Raw genomic sequence first — 17,122 nt, forward strand, 5'->3', positions numbered from 1 at the left:
CTACATGAATAAATAACGTAATATGTTTATCGGAAGGGTCTTCTTAAGTTCCCCCCAAATATTTCCTCCTTATGTTTGTGAGACGACTCCATTCAAACCAGTTGCTGGAAACTTTAAGGTAGTTGTCTGAAGTAAGAATTCCAGTGTCTGTGAGGCAGTTTTGAAGGGGTTTTGCATTTTTCCTTTCAAGAAAGTTCCACACATGACCTGAAACAGCTGGTAGATTCCAATAATTGCCTTGCTTTGCAAGGAAAAGAGCATCTGAGACTGTATAGCCTTCTACTGATTGGTGCAGTCATTTTCTAATGTCAGGATGGAAGCTGATGTTTGATTTTCTGATGAGGCTACATGTTAAACTTTGAATGATGTTGTTCTTATTTGTTTTGATACCTGTAGGAAGCTGTACTAAAAGGATTTATGATGTTCTTTGCAGAAAAATTATTATTGAATATGTGTTTACACAGTGGGCATGATAAAATGTTTTCTTAATTTAACCTTTGTGCTATTATGAGATGGACTTAGGCAGGTATCAAAAGCAGGCTGAGGGACTTAACTTCTGTCACAGGAAAGTAAGCTGTTGTATTGTACTGGTGCTAACTTGACAGCTTTTGAGTGTGTGTGGGTTTTTTTTTTCATCTCACACGGATTCAGACACTGCAGCCTAACTCATGTATATTAGGTATGGGGAGGTGTACAGGTACACATGGGAAAACTGCAAAACAACAGAGGAGAGCAAGCAGTCTAAACCTGGGAAAAGCTGGGAGACAGGTTTGAAGTTAAATTTGTCCAAAGGCTTCCTGAATGCCAGAAGGCTTGGGGCCATGGCCACTGCCCTGGGGAGCCTGTTCCAGTGCCCAACCACCTTCTGGTGAATAACCCTTTCCTAAACCACAACCTGACCCTCCCCTGACACAGCTCCATTCAGTTCCCTCAGGTCATGTTGCTGCCACCAGAGAGCAGAGATCAGTGCTGCTCCTCTGCTTCCCTCACGAGGAGCTGTAGGCTGCCATGAGGCCTCCCATCAGCCTCTTCTGCTCTGGGCTGAGCAAAACAGGGGATTTCAGCTGTTCCTCATGCATCTTGCCCTCCAGACCCTTCACCTCCATGTCCCTCCTTTGGACACTCTGATATAGTTGTATGTCTTCCTCACATTCTGGTTCCCAAGCCTGCACACAGTATTCAGGTTGCCCTATCCAAAGTGCAGAATCCAGCACTTGCTTTTGTTGAAGCCCATTCAGTTCATCCAAACCAAGCCCTCCCGTTTGTCACAATCTCTCAGCAAGGCCTCTCTAGCCTAGAGGGAATCAACACCTCCTCCCAGTATAGTGTCATCCATAAACTTAGTATGCATTTAAGTCCTGCATCCAGGTCATTTATAAAAACATTGAAGAGAACTGATCCTAAAATGGAACCATGAGGCTCCACTAGAGACTGATCTAACCCCATTTGTTATAATGCTTTGGACCTGACCCATCCACCAATTTCTCACCCATTGTATTAAGTTTTTTCTGGCCATATGCTGTGCATTTTTTCAGAGGAACATGGTGAGAAACTGTCAAAAGCTCTACTGAAATCCAAAAATATAGTATCAACTTGTTTCCATTGGTCAACTAGATGGGTGACGTTGTTATAAAATGAAAATAAGTTAGTTAAACAGGACCTTCTCCTCATGAACCTGTGTTGACAGTGACCAATGACCGCATTGTCCTTCAGGTGTTTTTCAACAATAGCCAACATAATTTTCTCCATAATTTTACCAGGCACTGAAATAAGACTGGCAGGCCTGTAATTAGCAGGGTCCTCTTTCTTGCTCTTCTTGAAAATTTGGAACAATGTTTGCCAGCTTCCAGTCAACTGGGACCTCTCCAGATTCCCATGACCACTGAAAAATAGAGGGAGGTCTCGTGATGATATCAGTCAGCTCTTTGAGTACCCTGGGATGAATCCCATCGGGTTCCATAGACTTCTATGCATCCAGGTGGAGCAGCAAATCCTGCACAAGTTTGGAGTTGGCTGGAAGTTCATCATTACTGCAGTCACAGTCCCCCAGCTTGGGGCACCTGTAGTGTGACCATTCTCATCAAGTAATGGATCAATATTCTCTCTACTCCTTTTCTTGTTAATGTATTTTAAAAAAATCCTTTTTATTTCCCCCCATGTTATTGGCCAGCTTCTGCTCAAACTGAGTTTTGGCTGCACAACTTTTTTCCCCTACAAAGACAAACAGCATCCCTGTAGTCCTCCCATGTTGCCTGGCCTTGCTTCCAGTGGCTATACACTTCATTTTTCTGCCTAAGCTCAGATTACTTTCTCTATTTGTGTTCTATCATTACTCTTGTTTCCCTTTTATTAGTATCCCATTCCCAACTAAGTCAATAGCAGTGCTTCCTTTGCTTTAAGTCTCTCTCTCTCTCTCTAAATATATTGTGGTGAAATTCATTTTTGTGTAAGTTCTTCAAAGCTACAAGTCAAATATCTGGTGTTGCTATGACCTTGGGAGGAAGTTAGTATTGCAAAGTGAGATGCACTAAATCTTTCTCTTAATAGAAATGTCCACCTGTCTAACATTAAAAACAACAACAACATGATTTCTTGAAACTTGCAGTAGTTCATACCTGGAGTTCTTGAACCACTTCTGGGCTCCCACTACTAAAGAGGCTTGGAGATACTTGGAGAAAGCCCAGTAAAAGCCATGTGGAGGGACTGGGAAAACCTGAAGAAAAATAATGCTGCTGTCTGGTTTGTGTTGAAACCCAATTGAATGTGGTTGTCTGATCATTTAGCAGAAAGAACAGGACCTGATAGGTTTTATGCCAAGTGTGAACTAGTGGTGAATGTGATTTGTGCTTTGCATTACTGACAGGGAAGATGTGCTCCTGCTTTTTTGACAGTGGTTGTGGTGTGACTAAGAGCATGGCCAGAAGGTATATGTTCTCCTGAGTTCCTCTACCAGTAGGTTAACTAGACTTGCCTTGAACAAGATGAGATCTGACAGTTCATTGTGCTGAGTAAAAACTGTGAAGCTGTATTCCTGAAGAATCTTTTTCGTTTTTAAGAAATCTTTTTTTTTTTTTTTTTGGTGGGGGGGGGAGCAGAAACTTTCTTTCCCTGATTAGGCTGAGAAATCTTTAGGCCATATTTCTAATCCTTAATATTCTGTTTGTAGTTTCTATAGCATGCTAACTTCCTTAATTTGTAATTTTCAGTCTTGTTCCAAGAGCATTCCACTGCACTAGTATTTGTTGTGGTTGTCTATATTATCCTTGATTTTGAGTGTCTTTTTGTATAATTACATTCTATGGCAAAGCATCGCTGGATTCTCTGGCTCCTCTGTTATTCCCTTAGATTTTTAAACTCTTAGAGAAACTAGTATGGGGAAAACAAAGCAAACATCTGTTTTCTGTGTGGGTTTTCTGCAATAAGCATTTAAGTCTGATTTACTTATTTTCTTTTTATCCAATTGGACAATATTTTGCAATATGCCATTATGACAAAAAATATATATGATTATTGCTGGAGACTGTTTATCATTAATATTTCACTCACATGTGCTTCAGAAAATAGTTATGGAGGTAAGTCTGCAGTTAGAAGTTATCTAAGTCTCCCTCACCTGACTATATGATTACAGTATTAAAAAAAGAGTGTTACAGTTTGCAGTGGACATGCTAAGTCATGGCTTGAACCTGTGATTGAGCACCTGGTAGGAAGGCAGGGCCAACCCAGAGGAGCTCAGGTCCCAGCAATGCACCTTAGTGACCAGAAAGGGGTGGAGCTGGGATCCACCCCTTCCCAGACATCTTTTAAGGGTTCGCAGTGGAGGCAGGGGGATTTCATCTTGAGATCGCTGCCTGCCCAAGGATTGTATGGATCTTCCTGAGGTAAGCAAAGCATTTTCCTTTTTTCTGCTACTACGTCCAAGCAGACTATCCCTCACCTTAGTCCAAGACCTTGCTGCTCCTTCTTGTAACACAGTTTAAATCAAATTGTAAACTTACGTTGGCAATTAACTGTACTTTTATTTCATCATATGTGTATATTCATAATATTAGTAGTCTATTAAGAAATTTTTTTTTTTTTTTTTTTAAGTCTCAGTACAAAGTAATGCTAAGCGTATTCTGCAGCTGGCTCTTAATGATTGATTAATCTTTTCTTAAGCAATTCCAGATGATGCTAAGCTAAAGGGAATGATTTAGGAGTATTCAAACACATGGAGACAGTGCTAGGGAACTTAACATGTCTGTATGAGATACTAGCATTTGCAAACACGGTAAGGAAAAGGTAGAAAAGCAACGAAGCTAGCATAGTGACATACCTGTGTTATAAGGAGGAAGTCTAAATTTTCACTTGTCATATTTAAACAAGCAAATTTGTTGCTGAGGAAAGTGTGGGAATATGCTGTAAGAACTAAATCCTTTCTAATGGAAAGAAAGGCTTGCAGCAGATGAAAAAAGATCCTGCTTTTATTTAAGGAAGATTGAAAAGAAATGTCATTTTTAAACACATTAAGGGAATTATGAAACTAAGTAAGCATGAAAATTAAAATAATTGAAAATAAATCAATATTAATTGACAACTGCCACTCTTCCTAATTTGCTTTGTTGCCTCTAGTAATTGCAAGGACTAGAGGCAATGAGTAGAACGGTTAAGTCTGTTTCACAGAACTGCCCAGGGAAACTTCCACTGGAAAATGACAGCCTTCAGTCTTCAGTGCCACGTCAACTCATTTATCAGTCAGAGCAATTTTAATCCTTTATACTTAAATTTCATGCGGTATTTCCATTTTGCAAAGAATTGTTTCCTTAAACTGTTTTGAAGTTATGACTGTTTTCCAGTTGCAGTATCATTGACCTGCAATGGAAGAAGAGTATAGAAATGACATTAACATCATCTAATTGGCATCATTAACCATTTTTTCCATCAGTAAGGCAAAAGCAGTAGTGGTTCCTGGGAGTACAGTGCTCCTGGGAACAGAGAAATCAATGTTTAATTGAGGCTGTAATGCTGTTTCTCTCTAGACAAGACCAGTCAAAAATTCCTACCACCTCACTACCAACAGCTTCTTTTGAAAGAAAAAGAAAGGAGTGTTTTCTTCGCAGGGATGCTCGAAGAGCTAATATAGAACTGTGTATCACAGAAGCCTAAGTGTGAGACTTGTCAGAAAAGTTGAAACATGTTAAACTAGTTTACAGTGGAAGTAGGCATAAACCTAATTTTTCTGGAGACTAGCCAGAGCACAAATCTTCTCAAATGCCTGAAGAAAACCTTGTGAATGATTGCAGTGCTTCAAAATCCAGTGACAGACCTCGACTGATTGCCCAGAGTAAAAATGCTAGGTGTTTGGGAAGGCTCTGTGTTCGGGGATGACCCATAAAATTTTTGAAACCTTGTTTCTTATAATGCCAGTGTGTATTCTGTTTGAGTAGGGAATAATAGGCAAAGGAATCAGTTTCCATTAAGTTTAGAATTATTTAAAATATGATTTTATTTAAATGTGTCTCTTTCTGTGTTGTGCATATTAATTTAAATGACATTTCAGCAAGAGATGTGCCAAACAAACTGAATCTTGCATGCTGTAGAACTTTCCTCTATAAAGATCATTGTTTAATACGATAGATGAAGGTGTCTGAAGGACATACATATTCAGATAATGAGACACTGGGGATGGTTTTGAGATCCTTTCTTAAATAGCTGGATCGTATTATCAGTGCAAATCAAGTTAGTTCAAAACATTAAAGTAATGTGATAACCCTTATACAGAAAAAGAAATAGAGCAAATGAGAAGTAGTTTAGCTAACTTACCTGACGAGTCTAGGGCTGTACTCAGAATAAAGCTCAATTTGTAAGTCCACACGCATACCCTACCCCTCCTGCGCTAATTAGAAGTTTGAATTAATTTCTTCATAATAGTCATAGCAGAGTTTTTCCTTTGCCTAAACATAAATCTAGCACCAATACACTGGATTCTTGCTAACATACTTTGATTTACCTGCTGCTACCATGTATTTCCATATTCTTTTGTTTGATAATATCACAAATGGCACCAGATCCTTTTGCTTAGACTACTGGATTGCGGAGCTTCCTAAGAAAATTGCTGTATTTTATTTGCGTACATCCTACTGATTGCAGTCTAATCACAGAATCATTTAGTGTGGAAGAAGCCCATGGAGCTTCATCAATTCTAGCATTCTGTTCCACACTAGCTTAACTTCAAAGTTTGAGTAAATTGTTTTGGACTTTGTCAAATTATCAAAATCTCTTAAGATTTTTGATGGGGTTCTGCAGCTTCTTTGGGTATCTTGCTCTCAGTGCCTAACTTTTTTCCCCTTCCATTGGGAATTTCACTTGCTTTAGTTTCATGGAATGATTTGGATGGGACTTTAAAAATCACCCACCCCCAACCTGCCTGCCATGGACGGGGCTGCCCCCCACCAGCTCAGGCTGCCCAGGGCCCCATCCAACCTGGCCTTGAGCACCTCCAGGGATGGGGCACCACAGCTTCTCTGGGCAGCCTGTGCCAGCGCCTCACTGCCTTCTCAGTAAAGAATTTCCTAATGTTTAATCTAAATCTACTGTCTTGTTGTTTAAACCCATTGTGTCTTGTCTTATCACTGTTCTCCCTGATGAATAGTCTCTTCACATCTTTCATATAAAGCCCCCTTTATGTATTGAGAGGCTGCAGTAATGTCTCCCTGGTGGCTTTTCTTTAGCCTAAACAACAACTCTTGTTGCCTTGCTTTGTAGTGGAGATGTTCAAGCCCATCTGTCAGAGACTATAGTGTCTTCAATGTGTCAGACACCTCAGCACCTTCAGATATATTCTCTGCATCCAAACACTTCTCTTGGATGAGTTTACTTAAGAACTTTGTAACCTGATTCTTTTCTGTAATGGATAGTACTTTTCTCCCCTAATTTTCACTGTCAGTTGCTAGGGATCTACACTGCTAATAATGAGGGAGACATTGGGTATCTCGGCCTTTCCTATATTATTTATCAGGTTACCTTCGTCATTCAGCAGGAAACCAACGTGGTGTTTGTTTTTATGCTGATGGGCTTGCAGATGTTCTTCTTTGCACTAATTTCACATCATCCTCAATATTTTCAAACTGAGCTTCAGTTTGGTGTCCTGTTGCTGTCCTGGCATGCTCATATGACACTTCTGTGTTCTTCCCAAGTAGCTTGTTCCTGTTTCCACAACAGTCCTGCACACTCAGAATGCTCGTCTTTCACTGACAGCATGCAGAGCTTCTAGCAAAGTATAGAATAATTAACTTAGACATAAGGGTTTACATGTCAATACCCAGAGTTTGAAGATGGCATCCCCCATTGTGCTTTTCATGTATCCCTAACTTGTCAAAAGACTGGTAAAATGAAAGTCTTCATTTTTCTCACAGTTTTTGCATTGAGTGGTAAATTCAGCCTTCTACCACTGTGGCTGTGAGGGATCTTACCATACTGTAAATAAAAGCACAAAAAACACAGGGCAAGCAAATTGTTCTCCACATACATTTTAAAACCTTGGTAAATTCTGAGTGATGGGATGTTTTATTTTTAAAAGGTTCCTTTTTCTGGATTGTAGAGATTCAAAGTTAGTGATATTACTGTACCTAAAGCAGATGCTGTAGAGACAGAGGCATGGTTAAATATATGCAATCTAAACACTTGACATAGCAAATTTGGAACCATAATTGCTTATTCTTACTTGCATAATTTATCTCTGATACTGTTTATTATACCCATAGACTATTTGCTATGTATGAATTTTTCTGTTGAATTATTGGACCTATTTAGAAGCTCTGGGTAAGCAAGTTTTAAAAAAAAAAAAAAATAAGCACAGAACAGCATGTTCCTGACAATCAGAGCAGTATGTTTTGTGCAGAATACTTGAAAAGTTGGTCAGGATCTTGAATTTAGCTGCTTAAAAGATTAAAGACAAAGGAGGAAGCCTGAATGTAATGGTTATGTGTTAATTGAAGGCATGACTTAATCAAGTGCCATCAGTTTTAAACTGACAAGAAGTTTTTTTTTGTGATCATCATCTTGTCTGACAACCAATATAGAATGTTTATTGTACCACATCCACTTTTCATTCTAACCATGACATCTTCCAGGAAAAAAAGAAGTATGAAGTATCAGCTTGATGACAGATGAGACTATCCCACTTTGAAGTTTCTGAAAAAGAATGTGAAAAGTTGGGAAAACAGTACTGTCCCCCACCACTTTCTGTGTTTTCTTACTCTTCTGCTACAAGAGGTACAGATACTGAGAACACTGCTATGTACAAACGGGCAGGGTGTGAAATATTACAAGGCTCCTGATTTGCTGGTACTGCTGAGAAAAAACAAACACAAAATGGGTTAGTAGACATACCATGCTAGTGTGTCCATGTGCTGAGTTATTGACCTTTTCATTATTTTTAGTCATAATAATATTTTAAAAAAGGTAAATCCATGAAAAATAAGATTGGAGAAGTAAGAAGGCCACTGGTGATGTTGACAGTTCAACACAATCACAATTTCGTTTAAAAATGAGCAATAAAATAAGTTGGGCTTTGATACATGCTAAATGCACTTCAAAGAACTATTGAAATCCTGTCATTAAAAACAATGTGTGTAGTGCAAATACTTTCACTGTATTGAGTATAATTATTATTCGATTAGATAGCATAATCAATGTGTTAAACATCTTCATCTTCTTCAGGTACCGCTTCCTTATCTTTGTGCCTGTTCAGCATTAGGGCTACAGCTGTCTGCTTTTGAACTGTATCCACCTACTCTACCACTTATACAGGTGGTAGTCTGCAGTAGATGTGATTTTTTTTTTTTTAATGGCACAATATCACATGTTGATTACAGGAGGAAATGTCTTGAAGGGGAGTATAACCTAATGTTAAGTTCTGAGTCCTTCTCCATCTACAACAATTTTTCTAAGAAAGCAAAGAGGATTATTAGTTTCATTTGTTGGTACTTGTAGATGTAAACATTTGGATGGCCTGATGGTTTTGAGCATATTGCTGTTAGAATTAAGGTGAAGTCAGTGAAAATATTTGTTTTAAAAGATGTTTTTTTTGAATACTTGAGAAGTGTCATGGTTTCATGATTTTCAGTTACTGGTATTCCACATCATAACGTCATGTAGTGAATGTACCTGGTTCTCAGAAGAGAAGGACTACTACATTCCCCAGGGTACTTTGCTCCTCTGTTACCATTTCCAGACAGAGGGAAAAGATAAAAACTTGCAGATCATGAGACCTCGTCCCTTTTTCGGCCCGTCTCTTGTCTTGGCAGCACCTCACTCTCCAGCTGTCTTATCGTTGGTAGTAGAATAAGGCCTACCTTGACTTTGGACATTCTCTCTCACTGTGTTGGATTTATCAGCTTAAATTGTAATTATATTGTATCATAGTGTGTTGTTTTGCATTCTGATATCTTATTTAGTAAATTAGTTTGTTTCTCCTCAGATTGTTGCCGCTGTTCTTTGCACTCAGGGCCATCTCCTTACCCCTTTTTCCCTTTTCCTGGGGCGTGGGCCCATGGGTCCCCCGTCCCATTCGTCATGGAACCAGGCCAAACGCCCGTAAACCGTTGACAAGAAGAAAATTAGTTATAGTGTAGTCACACCTTTTTCTGTTTGAATTCTCACAAGTTTTTAATAATTTTCTCATTTGATATTTTCCTTAGTTGGTCTTGTTATGAAAGAAACATTTAGGATCCCTAGGTTTTTTTCACCCTTTCTGTAAGGAGAAGGGTTTTTTTTTCCTTCCCTTCAAATGCCACCTGTACAAATGTCAAAATTCACAAGTTGTTGAGCTGCCAAATCAAAGAGAATTCCATGACTGTATCTGAAAAGAGCCCTTTGAAATGAGAATGAAATGAACTTCTGAATACTGCATACTACTCAGTGATAACAAAAATTCATAGTGGAAAATGTCACTGAGCAGCAAAACTGGGTGTTTTTGTAGAGGAATAATAGATACATGTTTTCCCTAGTTTGTTGCTTACATTTCTAAGGCAGGCCAATGTCCATTTCAACAAGGAATCAAGTTGTTTGTATCAAAGAGCTGATCAGCACAATTCTGAGCCTGGTCTCTACACTCAGCTAATCAGAATGATGCCTTTAAGTGTGCATGTGAAATACACATAGTGTGCCTTAACATTCCTCCTAGTTAAGTCAATTGTGGATACAGGTAAAAGAATAGATTTGCCTCAGTCTTTCCTGTATTTTTGCAGGTGAAGGAAAATTCAAGAGGCATCCTATTTATCTAATTTATAAGACTACACTAAAAGGAATCATAGAGAACATAGTTTTTCTGTGAATAAGAGTGACTAAATTTAATTTAGAGACTAATACTTAAAATGAACAAAGAAACTCTTCATGCAGTCAACATACTACAATATTTTTAATGGCTTCAGCTATTGATTATGATAATTCCCTGCACTTTTTCTTTGAAAATATTTGTGATTTCAAGCAAAAAAAAACCCCAATATTTAGTATTTCTCTGTACTGAAAAACAGCTTATTTTAGTAGTTTCAAAATGTGATATATTCTCTTAGTTCCTTTTGAGCTTGTTTAAGCAACACGCTATTTCATATTCTCATTCCTCTAATTTCTGTGGACTAAAGCAAGTGTAAAGCATATTTGAAGAAGTACACAAAACTTCGCCTTTTTTCTCCCTCCTAACTACACAGAGAATGATTGAACAATGCCTTCATTGAGAATGGTGTACAGAGGGAAGACTAGTCACCTGGTCTGACCTTGCAAAAGTACAAAAGGCTTTATCTTTGTGCTTCTGTCCAGCATACTTCCAGTGCCTATGATGTTCCAGTTGGCGGTTTCTGCACTTGCAGATCATGTGAATATTTGAAATGCTTTATAAGTAGAGTAGGTGAAAATTGAGAGTGAAACAAACAAAATAGATGTGTGCTAGTAGGCTCAGTAATGTGAGTTGCTTGCTTTTATCAAATAAATTGAATTTGTATGACTTTGTTTTACAGACTAAAGAAAAGCTGCTATTTACATTGTAAAGCTGTGATACATTTTTTTGCTCTTACAAAACGCTGTGTGTTCTTCAGCACCCTCTACTGGTCTTGGATGAAGCAGAAGTTGAGCAAGCAGATAATAAGCAAGCAAACAAAAATCAGTTTTTCTTCCCAGATTTCAGTTATGACTTCATTTGTGCTTCTGCTTTTACCAATACATAGTTTTCTGCTCATGACTCTTCAATGCCTTTAAAACGTGGCTACATTGAGATGACTTAAAGTCACCTCCTTGAGGAGCCCGCTTCTCTTGCTCCAGAGAGCTATAGCAAGGGCAGAAAGGACCTTGCTTGTGTTGGAAAGCTGTTCTAGGAAATGAAGAAAAAGGAAGTTAAGGGAAGCTAGGTGGCAAAATAAAAGCTATTCCATCTCACGTTTTCCTTTAAGAAGGATCTTCTTGGGTACTTTGCTCATCTTTTAAGAATATCTGTTAGTTTTTCACTGTTACCTCACAAACAGCTAAACAGTTCATCCCTATAGTCTGTATGCTGCTTCATGTGAAAAGCTTTGTAATAAAAAAAACAATGCTCTGAACAAAGCTGTGAGTACAGTAGAAAAAGTTCTCTCAGTTAAATCTGAGAAGAAATAGTCATATGGGATTTTCTGTACTGCTGCAAAGTTTTTAGTAAGTCAGAAGGTGGCTTGGCTGAGTTTCTGAGTTTCAGAATGCTGCTGAGCTGCAGGAGTTTCTCCTTAGCACGCTGCTGGCTCATTTTTAGAGTACAGGGACATATTGTGCAAGGTAATTTAGGGAATGATAAAACATTCATTTACACCAGCTACAGACAAAGATACCTACCATTGAATTTTAGTGAGAGAAGGTCATCAAGTCAGAACATGAAGTTTGTTATGTTCTACCAATAGAAATTATTGTTGTTAATAAAGATCAATCCTTATTTCTGCAAAATAAAAATCATTCAATTGTGCCTATTTTCTGTGAAAAGATCTTTGTAACTAGGCATGTATTTCAAATCACTGTAACAGTATTACATTCTTGTGATTTTAGTACTTATTTGAAGAGTACTGCAGTTTAGGTAGGTATAAAATTTCTTAGAGCAGTTTGTATGCAATTTCAACAAAAATTTGCTGCGTTTTAAAGAGATAGTATAGAGGTTAAATAAAGAGTGAATTACTCATCGTTGTGCTATGGCAGGTGGCATTGAACTGGAAATCCATCTTCTCCTTCCTCCAAATATTAGAATTTATTGCTGCAGAAATAATAGCTGCTAATTTTCCAACCAACCACCTGTAAAGATCAAGTCATTGAACAGATATGATGTGATTTCTGCCTCCCACCATGTACTGTGCCTTCAGCTAACTTTATTACCACTATTTGAATGAAAGCATATTTCAAGTGTAGGGCAGTTATATGGTTCTGTGTTCTGTGCCTTGTATACTTGTTAAAAACAGTAATTTACTGGTATAAAATTAATTCTGTGCTTGGTTCACAGATCTAACTAGCTTAGGGTAAGGATGTTTCTCATCTTAAAAATCTCAGAGCACTAGAGAATTGGTTTAGTGTGTTTACTATTTATATTGTGTTTTGACAGAATATTGATTCTAGGGTATATTTGCAGACAGTTGTGATAGTGATGCCATTATATGTTGTCAGTGTAACATAATGACATCTTTTTCTTGTACAAAATTTCCTTTATTCCAAACGTGTGTAATTCCTTTCACCTGAATGGAGACATGAATGGTGGTGTTTGTACCCACCATAAGAGGAATTCAGCAGTGATAATGCACTCTTATTGGTTTAAATATTAGCAGTTATATCTTTTCTTTCTCTGTTGCAATGGGTAAATGCTTGGCCAACTCAAAAGATCCAAGACCATCTTTTTTGTTACATGGCATGCTTGTGTAGTAGCAGTGTTCGCTGTGTTGATACTGTGGGACTTGAAGGAACTTGTGATATTTTTATGTATCTCTGAAACTTCACCTTAGTATCTCCTTTTCAGAAATAGTGAAAAATAGAATCTCTTCTTACAGCAGTGCCTGACCTGAGCCTGTGTTTTGCTCCTCTGATTTGACACAGTGGCAGGTTAGTAGTTTATGGATGAATCCTTGAAGTCATCAGAAGTACTCATAATTGGATTATCTCAGTTTGAGAGGCAGTGGGGATTACTAGAAGGACAATTATGTTATTTGCCAAATGTTTAGAATCTTCTTAATATGGAAGATTCTAGGTTAAGAGCAGGACATGAATTACCATCAACAGATTTCTTGAGATTAAGTTTCTCAGGTGAGATACTGTTATCAGAGTTGGAGAACTGTCAGGAGGATCTTTGATCTTCTGGTAGATGCCATGAAAGCTCCAGCAGGCTTCTTGGAAGATGAGGGAAGCAGAATCATGATAGCGTTCTGAGTTTCTATACAAAAAAAAATAATAATCTTACAGTAAGTTCAGTGTTAAACTTCTGCACAATAGGGACTACTGCTCTGTCCCTAGAGGTGTTTAAGTGTTACGTTATTCAGGGAGCTCTAGGTCATAAGGGAGAATGCCAGACAAAGAGCATTCACTCAGTGATGGATGAAAACTGGAGGCAGGGTCTGAATATGGCTCTGTGCTAGATTTTAAAGTGTGTGGTGTCCCAAGTTTGTTTCTTGGAGCAATCTGAAGATTTTTGAGACATCAGTTGAGTTCATATAGTAGTCTGAAGTATACTTTCAGTTCAGATGACTATTTTTTGCTACTTCTACGGATCTGTGAACAACTACCTATTCACTTGTCTGAGGAAGTGTGAGAGTTGTTTATCTAAGAATATTTATGAAGTTCAAACACTCTCAGAAGTATTTTGGGATGAGAACAGATGGTGAATGCATTACTCAAGAGTAATGAATCCCCAGGTGATCTATGAACACCATTTTGTTTCTGGGGATGTCAGTAAGGAGCCAGTAGCTTCTTGAGGTAATCTTGTTAATTTCAAATACAAGTTTTACAATTTATCTGTCAGGCTCTGAAGAGCAATTAAATTCACCTATGCTCATCAAAAGACTTAATGAGCATCATAAGTTTTGATGATAACACTGTTCTTTTCTTCTTTAGGTAGTATCATTCACTGAGAGGGCTATAGACTTTAAGCACATAAATGTCACACTTTCAGAATAAATGGGCTTTCTTGCAGGAGGCTTTTTAAGTTCTGATTTCATTTTATATCCTACACAGGGTAGGTCTTTGCGGACAGAATGTCTCTTAATTCTCTATAAGCCAGGGAACTGATTCATTTTAATAAATTGTCAGAGTTGTCCTAAGAGTGGTCCCACTGGGCAGTGGTTTTTGATTTGATTTGCAAGTTTATCCTCCAGAAGCCATGAGTAATAGAAGTGTCTCCCACAGATTAGTGTGGATCACTGTGTGCTCTAACGTGTTGGTAACAGACAACTTCCAAGTACCACAGCACTATAGTAACGTTGCAGTCTTTCCCTTTCCTACAATAACAGTTAAAAGCAAGAAAATTGCTACTGGAACTGAGGTTTTTGCCAAAATAAGACAAACTTTATTTAAAAAAAAAAACTATTTTTATATAAAAAGTGTATGTAAGCAAATATATGTAAAACTTTGAAAGTATTATATGATGAACAAATTGGACAAACATATTCATGCCCTATTCACTATAAAGTCACATTCCTGTTGTACTGTGTTGACTTCCAAATTGCAGTGTAAATACAATCATTGTTCTGTCCATGAAGTTAAATTCAACTGAATCATGCTTAAAAGGCTAATTCTTTGTGAGAATATGAAGCCTAAAACTGTAAAATGTGACATTCCCCATCGTATGTATGTATTCTATTTGTTTTAAAGTGCATAGTTAGATCGAAAATGTTATCGGAGATATTGTCTACTTCTGGGAATTGGTTACAAGTAGTAACATTTTGGAAGCCTTACCATCCTAGTTCCTTACAAACATTTCATAAACAAATGGAGACAGATCTAGGAATGATAAAGCTGTTAAAGAAATCAAACTGTTATAGCTTTGTTTGTGTTTATTCAAATACATTTGTTATAAATTTGAAACATTGCTAGAGTATATGCTTAAACCAGCACAATGGAGAACAGAAGGAAAATCTCTGGGTAATAAATAAAATGAAGCCTAGGACAGAGGAGAAGAAACATTTTAAAATATGTAAGAAACACTTTTTAAAACAAACAGGCATATGTACTGACCTAATATTTTTGGACTTTCTCTTATATGCTTGTATTAGTTAATTGGAAAGAAAGAAAATGTATTTGATTTAATAAAGACTTACTGACTATATGCCTACAAGGTCACCAGAAGGTTCAAGACAGGCTTTTCCAAATACAAAGGGGTAACAGAGATTCTCTATTAAGCTAACTTCTCTGGTTCTCCATTTATCCTTTCTTTTTCATCTTTCATAATTTCCTCAGAAAGTGATATCCATATAGTTCAAGACTGAAGTACAGTCTTTTTTCTTTTGACAGAAACTCAGTTCAGCGTTCACATTACACTGGAATCAAATGGGGAAACCCACCATTTTCTCAAGACTGTATCAAAGATGTGTTGGCTAACAGCAGTAGGTTGAAGAGGCATGATGTGATGATAATTTTGTCATACAACAGGGAGATGTTTAAACAAATGAACTTCAATTTCTGTGCAGAGTTGAACCCCACAGTATTTTAAACCATCTGAGCCTATTTCTCTTTTCTCCTCTAGCTTAAACAGTTTCCAAAGTCCCTCACACAAGGATGCTCTATTGAGCTGGGGAGCAGCTGACACCCATGTTGATGGGCTAGGTGAATGCCACATCTTGGGTAGGGGGTATGAAGAGGAAATGTTGCTGTTCATCTGCTAATTCCATCATCCCCAGTACATTCACTGAATGGGTGTTGATACTGGATATGGCTACCCTTCTGCTGAATATAAATATCTTCTTTGAAAACTAGGGGAAAGTAGTGGAAAAGTTAGGAAGTAGCTGTCTTCATTTAAAAAAAACAAAAAACAATAGGGAGTTAAATAGTTAACACTTTCAGTTAGAGTCAGACTTTTCTTGACTGCCAAGTTACTAGTATATTGTAAAGAGTACTGGATGTGATGAACTATTAATAAGCTAATATTTTTGTTGTCTCCAGTACTTTTGTCTTAGTTGTCACATGAGCTTACAGTGAACACAGTCGCTCAAAGAGAGCCTTTAATAACAACTCTAACCTGAAGTCCTTCCTGGATACAATTTATAGATGCTTAGTGTTGACAATAATTGCACCCATCAACATTCATTGATGCTTGCTGAACGTTTATGGAGACAAAACAGTAGATGTGAGCACAGTGAGGTGGTAGGTGGTGAAACGCTGTGAAACAGTGGGTCACCTCGGCTGGTGCAGTTTTTTGAGTGCAACTTGTAGGCTCTTTTTCATTGGAACAAATATATAGCTAATGATGGTGACTGTGTTGAAAAATAGTGTTTTGTAGCTGAGAATTTATTTAAAAAGTGCTGTTGCGCTCTTTGTATCTGTTGTAGTTTCCATCAAAATAAAGAGGAGGAATTACTTTCTGAGCACCCTCCACATGTGTATCTGTAATGAAGTAATTCTCTTGGCTTCTGTCATATGCTAGCAGTATGTCAGTATGTTTAAGTTTTAATGTCACAGACATCTCATTCTTTACTCTATATGATATTATAAATGAAGCTATGATTTTGGGTGTTTTATTTACATGTCAATCAGGAGACTAAGAAGAAAGTTTTTGTGTTCCTTGTGGAATTGATACTACTGCATTTTCTTACTAGATGGAAGCAAGATATTCTTGTGATAATCAAACCGGGCTTCTGCTACTTTGTAAACTGCATTAGGGAACAAATTATCCTTTATCATCATTTCTTATATTGCTTCCTGTCAATTGTTATTACATTTACTAAAGCACTACTATGATGATTATGCTAATGTATGAATGCTAGGTGTTCATATTCTAATTTTATAATATAGCATCTTATTTAAGAGAAAAACTTAGCATATGAGCTCTGCTCAAGAATGTATGGAGTAATGAACATCTGCATTCTTGGTAGGAAATTTGAATCTTGAGTGTTGTTAAAACATAAAAATCATTAAAAAGAGTTGAAACAGTTTATTTCCAATT

The 17,122-nt window shown here is 37.5% G+C and overlaps 1 long non-coding RNA gene across 1 annotated transcript in view; it reads left to right on the forward strand.

The window, feature by feature from the left end:
- The window catches only part of LOC110401962, a 51,353-nt gene that overhangs the window by 1,039 nt on the left and 33,192 nt on the right, over window positions 1-17,122 (forward strand). The window lies entirely within an intron of this gene.

Source organism: Numida meleagris, chromosome 1 (genome assembly GCF_002078875.1).
Source record: "Numida meleagris isolate 19003 breed g44 Domestic line chromosome 1, NumMel1.0, whole genome shotgun sequence".
NCBI classification, from domain to species: Eukaryota; Metazoa; Chordata; class Aves; order Galliformes; family Numididae; genus Numida; species Numida meleagris.